Below are 14,753 nucleotides of genomic sequence, written 5' to 3' on the forward strand. Positions count from 1 at the left end.
GCATAAGGATGATCAGGGAAGAAGGTGATCATGAAGAGTAAAGGAAAAATTATGCTAGCATAAATTTATAAGAAGCAGAATGAGAGAATGAAAGTATAAAAATTAATTTGAATATTGGTACTCTGGCAGAGAAAAAAAAATGTTTCCCTCAGGCTGCTGTCCATCTGGTGCCCAGTCTGTGTCATACCAACCAAGGTCATCTTAACAAACACATAAGCATATTCATAGCTAATAAGATTTGTACACGGCATTGTTTTTCGTGTTTATGTGATGTTTATTTAATTGGCTATATTCCATTAAAATTAAGCCATGATCTCATAAGCTTCTGAGTCTGTTCCACTTCTGTGAATGTCCTGTTTTTCTTCCCTGTAATTTTATATTTTAACCATTTCTGGTGACCAGCAGGAAGAGAAGTTGAACTGTTCATGGTTTTAATCAGTAATGGTAAATGTCTGTCAGTACTGTGGTCATCTTCAAACTCTGCAGTAGGCTATTGGAAAGCAAAATATTTTTTCAATCACCCATTCAACATTTGGGATATTTGAAAAATACCTGGTTCAAAATTCCATCATCACTGTAATAAGGTAAACTGATTTGCCTTTTCCTTCCTCCCTTTCCAGATCCTTCCAAAAATTGTTGGAAATCCATAAGTGCTTTTTCTATAAGAAGTGACTGCTTTTCTCCAGTGCTATGGGGGGGGGGGGGGAGGGAAAGTAATATGTGGTCTGCTTTTACAGCTTACTCTGCTGTAAGCAGAGTCATTTCCATATGCCCTCTATGGGGCTTGAAATCTGACCTACTCTTTTTGCTGCCTCCAGTGCACCTGCTTGCGTTCAATGCTTTGAGTCTTTTTCCCAATATTTTCAATGGCAAAACTTAACCTAGATTTCATTATGGCAAAGATTTCACTAAGGGTCTGGAAAGAAACAGGCTTTTCAAATAGTATGGTGATTTTAAAGTCTCTAAATGTAACCGATGAGCAGTAGAATATTGGGAGTTTCTGCTCTCCATGCTTCAGAAAAAACAAAATATGTACAAAATACAACTACAGGAATGTGTTGGAGAGCAAAGAAAATGCATTCCAGTGTTGATTTTTTTTTTTTTTTTTGAGAAAGTTAAGCCTGTATAAACACCCCTCTGTGAAGAAAATGTGAAATACTACAGGATTCTTTATCTTGTGGGAGAAACATGAGACCCAGTAGCTGGGAGCTAAAGCAAAGCAATTTCAAATTAGAAAAAAAAAAAGCACATGCTGCTGCTTTTGTTTCTGTTTCACAGCGATGGTAATTAAACTTTGGAGTAGGCAACACTGGAGAAGAAAATGGTAGACATCATCTCTTGAGGCTTTGAGATACAGTCTATCTACTTTCTGAAAGTTATTTTTTTGGCTGAATGCAAGCTATGGAACTCAAGAGCAGAGGTAATTGGATGGGATGTAAAGGATCTGTGAAACAAAAAGTCAGTGCAGATGAACCAATCTCCTCTCCTGGCCTTACATGTATGAAAATATAGATTACATTATTGGAACATGTTTGTTTCCTGTACCTAATTGGTTTTCTTTCAGGGCTTGAAGAAAAACTTACACTCACTGCAGCTTTCATCACTAACCTTTTGGAACTCAAAACCATGGTCTTTACTGCTTGCTGAATTGTCACATACTACATGTTTCTAAATCCATCTGAATGAGCAATTTCCAATCCCTGATTAGCGCTAGGAGCCCAGTCAAGGATGACAGAACAGCATCCGATTTTGTTGATCACTACTACAATTACAATAGTCAAAAGCTTTATAAATGCCATCCTACAGCCTAAATCTCTTAAGAAACAGACAATTGTGAAAATGTTGTATTGTAGTGATTATTGACGGAATAGGGTGATTGCTGGAAATTTTTTTTAAGAAGTCCTAGGACTTATTTACAACGCAAAACTATAATGCACAAGCAATGGCTGTTTTACTGTCTTTAGCATGAATCTCCAAGGATAGATTTCCCCACAAAGCACTGTGTAGAAGGAGCCACTAGAGACAGGTTCATTAGCTCCATTCCAGAAGTCAAGTACTTGCTCCGTTCTAAGGACAGCGTGCAGATTTGGATCTCAAGTTTCCATGTTCTGCGTAAGAGACTCAGAAATTGCATTTAGGTTGTATCGGATGTATGACAGCAAGAGCGCTCCATGAATATTGGTGGGGTGGCACTAAGCCAACTGATGCTAACCGAGTCCAAATTGCCATGTTGAAGAATTTACAGGATTATTTCCTGCGAGGATTGTCTGACTACTGTTGCATGATTGACACACAAACACAAGCAAAAACACAAAAAATCTTTCCACCTATTCTGCCTAAATGCCCACTTTTCCTTGGTATGCCTTGCTTTGTGTTCCTCGGCCCTTGCTACCACGGTGCAAGTGATGCCAGTTCTTGGTATTGCAACATTTCCTCTTTCAAGCACTTCTTGTTTTGATTCACTTTTTTTCATTTTGTATTGTTCTTATTCTACTTCTGATTGCCACTGAAGTCCTTTCTCCCAGAAGATATACTCATCTGGTATTTGTTTTTCACTGTGCTCCTAATTTTTCAGATTTTATTTAGAATAAGATAGGAAAAAAGTATAATAAATGACTTTGTGCCTGTAGATTGTTCACTAGAAGGGTTACAGATTTTTAAGAAAATTATGTGGTCTCCTAGGCCATTGTCTTTGCAAACGAATCAAGTATACCAGAATAAAACATTCCCAACTAAGCTGTTATGACTCCAAATTTGAACACAGGCAGATTTCTGGGTTTTGGCTTTTCCCGGCTTCTATCTATCCATAAATACTTTCTCATGGTCAATATTCCTGTCAGCCCTTACCTCCATGCTCTCGTTGCTTATTTTGTTACACCCAGGTACAACAGGAAGAGTAGGGTTTCTTAGAGAAAGGCCATCAGTGCTTTTACTTCTTCCTCAAAACTTTCCCTTGGATGGCAGACTTGTAATGGATCAACCCATCAGTCTGACCTGATCTAACCCTTCAAGTCCAACCAATCCATTTGTAGGTTTGACCTGCCAGCTGGCTGGAATGCCTGAGGTTCGATATAAGAGTCATGGTGTCTTCAGGTCCCAGTTGGCTTACCCCATGGAAAGCCTGAATTCTGTGGGTAGATAGTGTCCGTGAGAGTGCAGTTATTTTTTTTTAATTCTTCATGAGTTTGAATCCTAGCTTGTGCATCTTGTTTTAAATTAAATCTTCTCCTTCTCTGCAATCCTATTATATGGGAACATCTAGGATAAGAAATCGTCTCCATTAGCACCACTGTCATGCAGAGCAAGTGTCCTGTTAGTGCTGACAGTTCTTTTTTACTCCAGATCTCAAATGTGAATTGAATTTTGTATAAATTCCATGCCATGAGTCAAATGGTCTCCTTTGAAGAATGACCACCTGTAAATGCTCCTTCTAGTGAAGATTCCTGAAAGAATCCTAACCGTGGGGCTTAGTAATGGAGTTAAAAATCAAGAAGCAGATTTTTGGTGAAAGAATATTTTATCCAAAGTATTTTGTCACAGTAATTTCAGCTGTCTTATTCGTAAGGAGGAAGGCTAGATATAATTTTTAAGGCACTGTGCTTTTCTCATGTTCTACATTCCTAAATATCAGATCCCAGACATGCAACTTGGCACAGTGGTGCCAAGTGGTTAGATCAATGTGCTTTCAAAATCTTAAATATTCCCTTCATGATTTTCAAAATCCAATCAGCAACACATATGGCACTCCAGCTGTATTTCTTCTTATACACGATATCTCTACAGAAGACATAGCAGAAGCTCAGGGGAGTTTTTCACAGATTTTAGTGCTGCCCAGGATTTCACCCCCAGAGGACTATTGACATCTCACAGCAGTGCCTAGTATTAGTTGTGTTCCCAACAACTCTTCTTTGGAAAAAAACACATGAAAACCTCCTAGTTCAAAGGCCAACAATTCCCCTCTCCTACCTCCTCCAGAGAGAGAAATCAGATGATGTTGTTGAAGCTGCACATGTTAGAAAATGCAGTGACAGGAGCAGTTTGCAACATAAGATTAAGAAGAGGTTTCATCATGTTTACCAGTACAACAGCCAGCATGGAGTTGTAATTGTGCTCTTTCTTAAAGAGAATTAAATTGATTCATTTCCATGCTGTGAGCTGCAAAAGTCTTAACTTACCTTATATTATTCTGCTTGTTAATACTGGCTGGAAAAAACATGGTAACTTCAAGTTATGTTAACTTGATTGACGATTTGTGATGCAGCCTAGCTCTGCAATGACTTCAGTGTTCAAATTAATTAATACCGGATCATTATCTTTAGATGGCAGGCAGATGCTGAGGTTATGGTGTTTGTGAACCCTAAATGTATTTTTTTCTGTGCAGATCAAGAGCACTTGCTATATAAATTGCGGATCCAAGGTGTAGGCCTTCTGGCAGTCAATTGGTTTTGTAATTATCTTAGTAATAGTTCTCAATTATTATTCAGTAAAGGTCTTCTTTCCTCTGCTAATGGGTCATGGCACCCTCTAGGGATCCATAGATGGGCCAATTCTCATTTTTCTCATGTAAATGACTTGCCATCTGTGTGCCATGCAGGTTCATCTAAGCCAGTTCTGAAAACACTGGTAATTAATATCAACGTTTCAGGTTCTGACAAGATTGTACAATTGTTTTAAGTATTTTAAAAGATAGGCTTTGTTTACTAAAATTATCAAGTCTCTTTGGTAAATGCTGTGGACAGATTTGTTGCAAGTCTCTTGAAGTAAGACAGCAGTTGAAAGTCCAACTTTTTTTTAACTAGATCATATATATTCTACCTGCTTATCTCAAACATATATCTTTGATTTAATTCATAAATCGTTATTTTTACAGCACATACCGGAAAAGCTTTATTTTGATAATACTTGCAGGCTTTAATGTTAACATTCAAACTGACTACTGGTGTATATGGTAAATTTTCTGTCTTTTGGAAGGTTTAAGTATTTCTGAGTCTGTAATTTTAATCCAAAAGTTTCAGGCTTTTTGTATGTTTTTTTTTGTGTCTGTCAGTGTAACTCCTGTATATGTTAATTCAACAATACTTTGTTTTCTCGTAACTAAGGTTGAAACGCAAGATCTTCACTATTACAAGCAAAACTATTTTTTCAGAAGAGTAGTGGTCCTGTACTGTAGACTATCACTAAAAACACAGACTTAGATTTTAATAGAAGCTGTACTTTAATTGGAGGTGCCCATGCTGAGATTTCATTCTGTCGAAGTCATCATGTTTGTTTTTCTGGCTAGCTTTACCTGGAGCCTGGGAGCCCTAGCTCTTTAGCCAGTGAAACCCCTCAAAGAAACTGCACTCTCTTAAGCAAAGGGTGGGTGTAAACCAGAGGCAGTATGCCATGTGCATCTATCCTTCCTTTTGGCTCGTTTATACCAGCAGTGCATGGAAACACATGCGAGGCCTGAACTTATACAGATATAGGCCTATATATGTGCAGGTGTACCTGTAAACAAAGCCAGGTTTAAGTTCTGAAGCTTCATAATATTATGGGTATCAATGAGAATCACGGTGTTGACCCACTGTAGCAAATGGAGAGGGTGGAAGGAGCAGTTTCATGTGTTACTTGTTCTCCATTCAACGCTTGCTGAAACGTTGGACATAATATTCCACACTTTTGAATTCTTACAAAACTAGAATTCCTGCCTTTGCCAATCTCTTTGCTATCACAAACCTCACAGACTGGAAGAATGGAGCTGAGCTGAAGAACTAAAATATCAACATTCGCAAACAGTCATGTCCTATTGCTTTGGGTACTGATCTCCCTAAATAGCACTGCTGAGCAGAGGTTGGGAGATCATGGTCTGGTTTTATAAGCAAGAGGCACAGGCAGTAAGAATGAGTGAAAACATGCACTTTCTCAATTTCTAATCCTGCCTTTTGTAGCTGTTTCTCTTGTCTGTCTATTGCCATCCATGGGAATGGTGTGTGCTGCCAGCACAGGTACTAATGAATCAGGCATTGTATTTTTAAACTTAAATTCTGAACTAGTGGTTTTGGGTTGAAGCTATGATCATGAAAATGATTATACTCTAAATACTTTCATCAGTCTAACCTCTCTTAAAGATAGCAAGACCTGTGAGCCACTACAGACTCAGAGATCTTAAAGGTAACTACAATATATATATGGCCATCTGCAGATAATCCAATGTAAGAGAGATCTTCTGTGTGACACAAATTTTATATTTATATTGATGACACAAACTTAAAAAAGCTCTGAATCAGCAGGTTTAAAAGATTGCCGCTACCCCTGCCCCACACTGACAGTGTGCTCTGGAACTTGCACTACGGCAGGTGTGTGACGGTGTGCCTGCATACGTCTAGACATGTCAGCATTAAATCCAGCCTAGGCATTTCCGAAATGATTTGGTCACATGCAGGGCTCCTCGTAAGGCTACCCCACTCCATCCCCAGGCAGTCCCTCTGTCATCATGGCTGATGTTATTCCCCCCGGTGATGCTATTTTGTGCCTCTCCTTCCTTTCAGGGGCACTTTTAGCAGGCACTTGTAGTTACCAAACTCTGATATCCTTGATACCAAACCCTGATACCCCCTACCCATCCTAATGCTAACCCTCCTACCTTTATTTCTGACCCATCATATTCATTTCTGCTGTGTGAGTGCCTGGGGAAGTTCATGTTCCTAACTAAAGTTGTTAGACTTGCACAAAACTTCTTTATTCCTTTCGCTACATCATGTTTACATTGCAGACTGTGCTAACAATGAATAAAATGAAAAAGTTAACAAAACTGATAAAGCCATCATTTGCTTCTACTCTATTGTAATAGCCATGCTGTAATTGGTGCTGTTTCATATAAAATTACCATATAAATTGCGCTACCCAAATCTGCAACAGAAACAGCAACAGTACTTACAATAAATGGCAAATCCCTGTTAATTATTGATAGCCTAATAAACAAACCATTATAATTCATTCTTATTATTCATTATTAATAATAACTCTTATTTAGTATTCATTGTGCGAGGATCAATTATGGTTAGCTGTTCTAAAAATGAATCGTCCATATGAACATTTCTATTTTCAGGGTCTTTCCCACTGAAGAAATGGCTTTCCTTATTACAATGCTCTGTGCGATCAATAGGACAAAAAGTGACTATATCTAAACAGCTAGTCCAGTGCCCTTACCGTGGTTTCCAGAAAAAGCTGTTACAAGTACTGTTAAGGCCAGTTAAGGGCACTGTTTCTTCAGAGGCCATTCCTTGCCCCTAAAGAGGTTGGCTTATGACCTGAAGCATGAAGTTATGTTAAAATAGTATTTTCCTACATGTGGATGTCCACAAAGCAGATTCTAATCTGTACTTGAAATGTTGGTTCTTTAGGGTGGGATTTAGATGACTAAATAAGAAATATAATATAGGCATATACAAGCGATCTAGTTGCTTTAAAGCTCTTTTTATACCTGATAAAAAATCTAGCCAATGCTGTTTAAAGTATACTTCAGGTCATCCTAAAGTAGATGTCTGCATTTGGTGAGATGAGTAGTACCCTAGAGCCCACTGAATATATTAGCTAGATTTCCATTGGCTACAGTGGGAACCCACAAGTTCAGATGGAGACACCTGCATTTTGCAAGTGGCTGAAGTTAAATGAGATGAATCTACCCTTACTAGTGATAATGTTTTGCTTTACTGCCTAGCTATGTTGAAGATAGAGCTCTTCTAAAAAAAACCAGCCTAAAATTCACTGAGACATCCTAATAAATCCCAATGACTGCAAGCCTTAAGGAAGTTTATAAAAGAGGCTGAATTCCAGGAGCTACAATGACAATCTGTCCATATGTTGGGTCTGTAGCGTGACTTAGCAGGTGTAGTGGGGTTGAAGCCATGTTCTCCAGAAATAAAACATGAATTGAGCCTTTAGTCTTAGTATATTTTTCACAGACATGCAACCAGCCCAGCCTTTCTAGCCTGCATTGCTTGAGTCATCACTTCTGCCATCCGAGGTTCAGATGGAAATGGTAGTGGTTGCCATAACCAGCTTTAGAAAGAACAGGACCAGATGTATAGGTAGCCAGCGCTATCATGGGTTTTTTCTTTTTTCCACCACATTTTCTATTGTCAGACTTCTGTTCCAAGTCTGGTTCAACGCATAATTGTCACTGCGAAATAGAAAGAGAATGCTAAGTTCTCACAACGCAGGCCGAGGACGTTTACTAAGCAGTTGCCTACCTACTTTGTCTCAGCTTTAAGTTTCTGCCTAGATTTGTGCTCAGTTCTTGCTTTGTCTCTTGTTTCAGGTTTTCAATGCCCTAGTAACTCCAATGTATCTCCTTTTAGGTGTTATTTGGTGCGATTTCCATCCATTGTGAAATGCAGTGAGAATATTGATTACTGCTGGCCACTGCCCGTGCAGGATTCTGCTGAGGATGCCACGTGCTTTGGAAACGCGCCGCAGCGCTCGCAGTGAGCTTAGTGGTAGAGAGGGCTGAAGCATGATCACAGGGTTCCAAGGTGAGACCGCTCTTCAGATGTGACCGTACTGCAGACTGTTTTATAAGGAATTTCAAGTACGCTGCCTGTAGACAGCATTCTTGAGGTTTCCAGAGTTCCCTGACACATTATTATTTCTGCATATACACTTTTTGTTTGACGAGGGTTCTCCACTGTCTTTCCCCAGTGCCCACTTTAGAACTTCAAATGTCTGCTACGTGCTGTGTTTTTCCATGATGTGCCAGTTCTCACCAGCTGTGATTTTCCAAATACAGTGATACAGTATAAAGCAGCCAACTGACTTGTAAAAAGATACGTGTTCTTGTGCCAAAGAGAATTTAGCATAATGGTTCCAATTGCAAATATAAAACATAATTTCAAAGAAGGATGAGAGAAGAAATTCAAAATGTATATAACTATGCTAGATATAAATATTTTGCTATTTTAGAAGCCTAAACTTCATTTTTTTCAGATAACATTGTACTCTGCTGTGTATATATATAGCATCTAAGACATCATAAACAACTAGGATTTTTTTAGCAGATAAGTGATGTTTCATCAAGTCTGTGGACATAAAGGAGGATTTAAACCATGTAGTTCAATAAATATTTAGTTCCCGATTCTGATGTGCATTACACTGTAATATATCTGGAAAAATTCCAAAAATGCCATTTAAAAGTAAGTCCTGGCAGGAGAATGAAGACGTGATGGTAGTCTGAGAACCTTAATTACACCTCTATCAGCTGCAATCTGGATAGACCGAGTAAGAGCAGCCCTGATGCTGTAGTGTAGACTGGAGCGTGCATTAACGTCAGGTACCGCTTCATGCTTAGCACCTTCTGGGCGGTGGTGCAGGCCATACCGAACTGCCGCTTCTCAGTTACTGCTTTTATTGCCCGTGGTAGGGGTTCAGCCTGCCTGGCTGCACAAGTCACACTTTCGGATGGGGGTGGCGACACATCTCAGATACGAACAGGCTTTGATCTCTTCATCGCTAGCCCTTCGCATGCAGCCACTGGGCAGTTCTCCCAGCTGCCTCGTGAGGTAATTAATTAGTTATTGAGCTCACCCCTGTTTTGTAGATGCTGAAAGCACCCACGCTATGTTTCAAGAAATGAACACTTTCACACAATCTGTTTTTTTTTTCTTCCTGATCATGTGATCAAATATTCAACCTTGGAAAAATATATTTTAATTAAGTTTTGTCGTGCAAAATTCTGAGTATAAAGGGGATTGAAAAGCTTGAAACTTTGCTCTCGGTCAGGGTTCATGACTGGAAACAGTTCTCAAAGCAAAATTTCTCTCTGTCATGGAGACCCCTTTGGTAGATTGAGGATTTTAAAGAAGGACCTGCTCTACAAGCCATTTGACTACCTGTGGCCTTAGGCTGGTACATATATGTGTAGATCATGTTAAAATTAGCATATACCCAGGCTCTACAGCTTTCATTTCTTCTTCATCAAGAGGATCACTGGACAATAATAACAATAATTAGTTCTTACAGAATTGTAGCTTATGTTCAAGGCATTTAAAGGCATTTTTCCAATTAATAAATTTTTCTAATTGATCTATTTCTAATTAACCCTTACAAAGTCTTTCTGACAAAAAAAAAAAAAGAGCTCACGAAATACTATCTGAGAGTAGAACTGGGACCATTTGCTATTGTTGAAAGCAGGCTATGAAACAATTATGCTATTTAGATCTATTTTCTATATGTCAGTAGTATAAAGAATACAAGAAGTCACTAAAATTATATGCACTTTTATTATGCAGCCTAACTAAAGAACAGTACTGTGCTTAAATATAAACAAGAAAGTCAAAAATGAAGGGTTTTGATCACAGAGAAATCAGTTTTACTGTGTGCTGTAAATATTACAGAAGCAGCAGCATGCCTGTATTTCAGAAGCAGGATAATGTAGAAAATGAAGTGAGGAATATAATGAATTGTAATTTGCTGTGAAAGCAAAATAGTCAATGATGTATTTAGTCTTTTTTTTTCCTTTTTATTTTAAATGAGGCACTATACCGATTTTGATCAATTTGCTGGAGCCTCAAATCATGGAAATATAGCAACATTGAGACGTAAAAGCTACAATGACTGTTGGAAAGTGTCTCTGTTGCTGGGGCAACTGGAAGAGCTTTCAATATTTCTTCAACTGACGAACATTTGCAGTATTCCCCCCCACTGTAGGAGATGGTAGCTCTTTTGCATAAACATATATTTAAGACTTAAAAAAGCCAACTTTGAAGTTAATCCAACTGTTAGTATTTGTAAAGGAACTAGTGTGTCAGTAAAATGTCTGCCTGTCCTTCAGCTCACTGCGGCAAATCTGCCATTGCATTTAGCGAGGCAAGAATTAACCTTTTACTTTGGTTGTGGCTAATCTATCCCTCTCCCCATTTTCTTTTGTGTGTGGTATAATTATGAGTTTCATTATAACAAGTATTGCATTTAAATATTATGTTTAGCTGAAGACAATCTGAGAGATCTTATATTAGCAAAACTCATTTCCTCCTTCTTTAATAAAACTATATATTGAACATAGTGTGGCACCTGGAAAATATCCAAATGTCTAATACTTAGAAGGTAAAAGACGAAGAGTATGATTTACTCTTTTAGATAAATGTGAAGACTGGTTAGTTATTATGCAACTAAACTACTAGTTAAGCCCAATATATAATTATTTGACAATTTAATGACTAGCTATTCAATAAAATTTGCCCATTTGCCAGACTGAAACTATATTAAAATTAGTCTTCATAGCTTGGAAACAATAGTCAGGATTTTTTTTAACTTCACTTTTCCATTTAAGGCTTTCACAGAAGTAGATTTTGATAACCTAGGAAAGCCGGACTGTACAATTTGTGAATGCCTTGGGAAAATAACTGCACCAAGGAAGTCATATTTTAGATTTTTCCCATATAGACAAGTTCAATAACCAGGAGAGCTTTCCTAGGAGAAAAGAAAAAAAAAACGAGCTACCATCCCCCCTCCAACCCAAACTTAATTAGGTGCAGATGAATGAAAATCGGTAGGCTTTTTACACATTTTAGAATGAATAAGGAAACAAATAAAAGGCAGTTCTCTTTGTTGTGAGACACATTTTCGTGATTTCATGTGTCTAGGATTTGAAGCCTTCCTGAAGGAGAGGAGCTCACATACAGGTCTTTGTTTCAAAAACAAAGTTTTTCTTTTATTTGAATATATGCAACTTTGGAATATCACACTTCTACTGTATTTGATGTAAAAAAAAAAAAAACTTCTTTAACTTTATAAGCTACATTCCTGTGTTGTATATTAGTTTAATAGCTTTGGGTAGCAGCATTTTATTTTTTTACAAATGGACATACATATATAATAATTAATTATATCTGACCTTCATCCACACTGCCAGCTGAGTGGGCTTTTTAGATCTGTTGTGTGACAAAAGCACAGAGGCCTGTCATTCATAAAAACAAAGTATTTCCTTTAGCACTAAAAACACTGAATTGAAAAATGTCTCATTCCATTTGCTAGAAATCAACAAATTTGAAAGAGCGTATTTACTTCTTTTTGGATGGTATTCTTTTTTTCAGTTTTGGTTGTAAAAGCAAAATAGTATATTGGAAGTCATCTTAACCTAAATCTTTATTAGTCTTTTTTTCAAGGATTGAGAAAATAAATATAAAAGATAAGATTATATCAGTTTATTTTAGCTCCTATGAAGCCCTAACCATGACTGTACTGGTCAAATTTTAGCCCATACTCAGTGCAGTGCTTTGAACCTGTCTCACTGATGCCATTTCTAAAATTTACACCATTTGTTTGAGTCTAAACCTCTTGTTTTAATGATGTTGTCTCATCAAGTCATTGGCTGTAGAGCTGATAAATATGTTGTGCTGTTCAATACACCCTCAAATGCAAAGTTTCCCTCTCTAGTAGCTGTGCCATGTGATTTGGAAACTGTGTGTGCGCTTTCATAGGCAACCTCGTATGGACCTTCTGCACTCTCCGGCCCTGACATGCCTTTCTCTACTTCTCCCTCTCCTTGTATCTAAAGTGGATTTATGTTGGTAAACCATCAATGTGACCGTGGGCCACCACGCTGCTCTCCTTGGAACAGTGGTTCTGCTCTTATCTCAGGACTCTCCTAAGAGGAGAACTGCTACACTTGTGAGTTACATATTTTGGGGGTGAAAGAAGTGGGTAATAGAGAACATTGTGTTGAGGGCAAGTGAATGAAAGAGAAGAAAGTCCTGGAATTGAAAGGAGTCGTGGGATTAGGCTAAGAGAAGGAAACACATTACAGGAGGAATCTTTTGCTGTAGTTTTTACTGCAAAAGAGAACTTCAGTGACAATAGGTTGGCCAGTGGAGGACAAGGAACTGTAGCGAGTGGAAAAGAACTGAAGGATCATTCTACTCCTTCTGAAAATCCATTTTTTCTTGTACAGAAGGTTTGGTAATATCATGATACTTGGAGATACTGTGAAATACCTTATAGTATTCACAGTGGGAAAGAATCAAATTCATCACTCCCCTTCACTCCTGACAGTATGGGGGTGCCTCTGGCAACCTGATCCAGTGCAAAAGACTGGGTATGAAAACAGCAAACTCAGCCTCGAAATATTCGTCTAATCTTATAGTCATAATGAACTCATCCACTGCCCCAAGCCTTTTTAGGAACTCAGACATACACAGCATTCAGCCCTTTGAATGGTACAGTTAACTGCGCAGTCACTGTAGATATTTCGTAGCACTGAAAAAACCCTTAGGGATTTAGTTAACCAAGAGCAAGGATGATAACTGAGTTAATGTATACCTTCTAACACTGCACACTATATTTTGTTTGCTTTTTAAAGTGTAGCCAAAGTGTAAAATTGGATGCAGGATTTTTAAAACTTTCTAATAAAGAGAAAACATTTTTTGAAGCTGTGGAAGCTGCATATCCACTGGCATGGTAACTAAGGCAGTTTGCTTCTCCAGTATTGCCATGAAGTATTTTTAGAGATTGCTATATAAAAGGCAAATACATAACACACTGCAAAAAACTACAGCACTGCTAAAGAAACCTGTGGTGAGTTTCCCTGGCCTGCAGAGGAAAATCGTATGTGGAACACAAGTACCATTCCAGATGGGACCTGATCAGTTGTCCAGCTTTTTCTCACACAAATTCTGTGAGATCTGTCCATCCTAATGAGTACCTGTGATATCTTGATGTGGAATTTGACCTTAAAAGCCTAATCAGGACTCACTTTGCCAAAGAAAAAAGAAATTCTAAAAGGAGAAGACATTTGTTCCGTTACAAGAAGGGTTGCAAGAAGCTACAAGAAGGATTTAAGTTAGCATGGAGCACTGTCAGCCCCCATTCTTGCACTGTCTTCCAAGGCAGTACTGAAGCTGGAGACTTAAGTGAGCCAGAATGGCTAGCTCTGAATGGTAATGATGGCCAGCTTTGAGGTATTACTTTCTTTCAACCAAATACAGGACAGAATTAGTCATGGCTGAAATGCTAAATTTTGCAAAATGGGCTTGAGTTTTGGTTATTCATCACAGCTAACTATGATTAGCTGCATGGGAAGGCATGACTTTTGAAACTTGTTCTTAATAAGCGAAATTGTGGGTGTTCCTATGTGGTTCTCATGAATACCATGATTCCTGAAAGTATCATATTAAATAGGAAAAAAAAGGGACATCTGCATTTTCAAGAAGCTTCCACAATGGTGTAAGATAATTTTCTGATTTTTAGGTATTTACTGACGCTTTTAGTGGAATTATGGGATTTATACTATCATGGCACCCTATTGGTCTGTCCAGACCAAATGGTTTTTGGCTAAGCCTAATAATTGAGCTAGCCAGGAACATTTAATAAAAATGGCCTTGTGCCAGAAAAATTATGATGTTCTCAAATACTTCATGAAAATACATGAGTTCTGATTAAGAACTTTTAGGCAGCTAGAATTCTCCTGTTCAGGATGGACTTTGCTGAGAAGGACAGAAGATAGTGAAGGAGAGAGAAAAGCAACCCAAGTATTAGTGAACTCAGGGTATGGAGGAATGAAATTCAAATATCATTTATGCAGAAAGAGTTTTCGCATTTATGCATGAAAATAAAATATAATTATACATTACAAAATTACTGGATAAGAAAATGAGCAATTTGATACAGATTTACTGTGTAAAAACTGAGGTAGTATTTGTAGTTAAACATTTATATAAATGAAAGCTGTGTGTTTCTGTACATACGATGAAGGTGACCCTGATTTAAGCCATTCACAA

The sequence above is a fragment of the Apteryx mantelli genome, chromosome 9 (genome assembly GCF_036417845.1).
Source record: "Apteryx mantelli isolate bAptMan1 chromosome 9, bAptMan1.hap1, whole genome shotgun sequence".
Lineage (NCBI taxonomy): Eukaryota > Metazoa > Chordata > Aves > Apterygiformes > Apterygidae > Apteryx > Apteryx mantelli.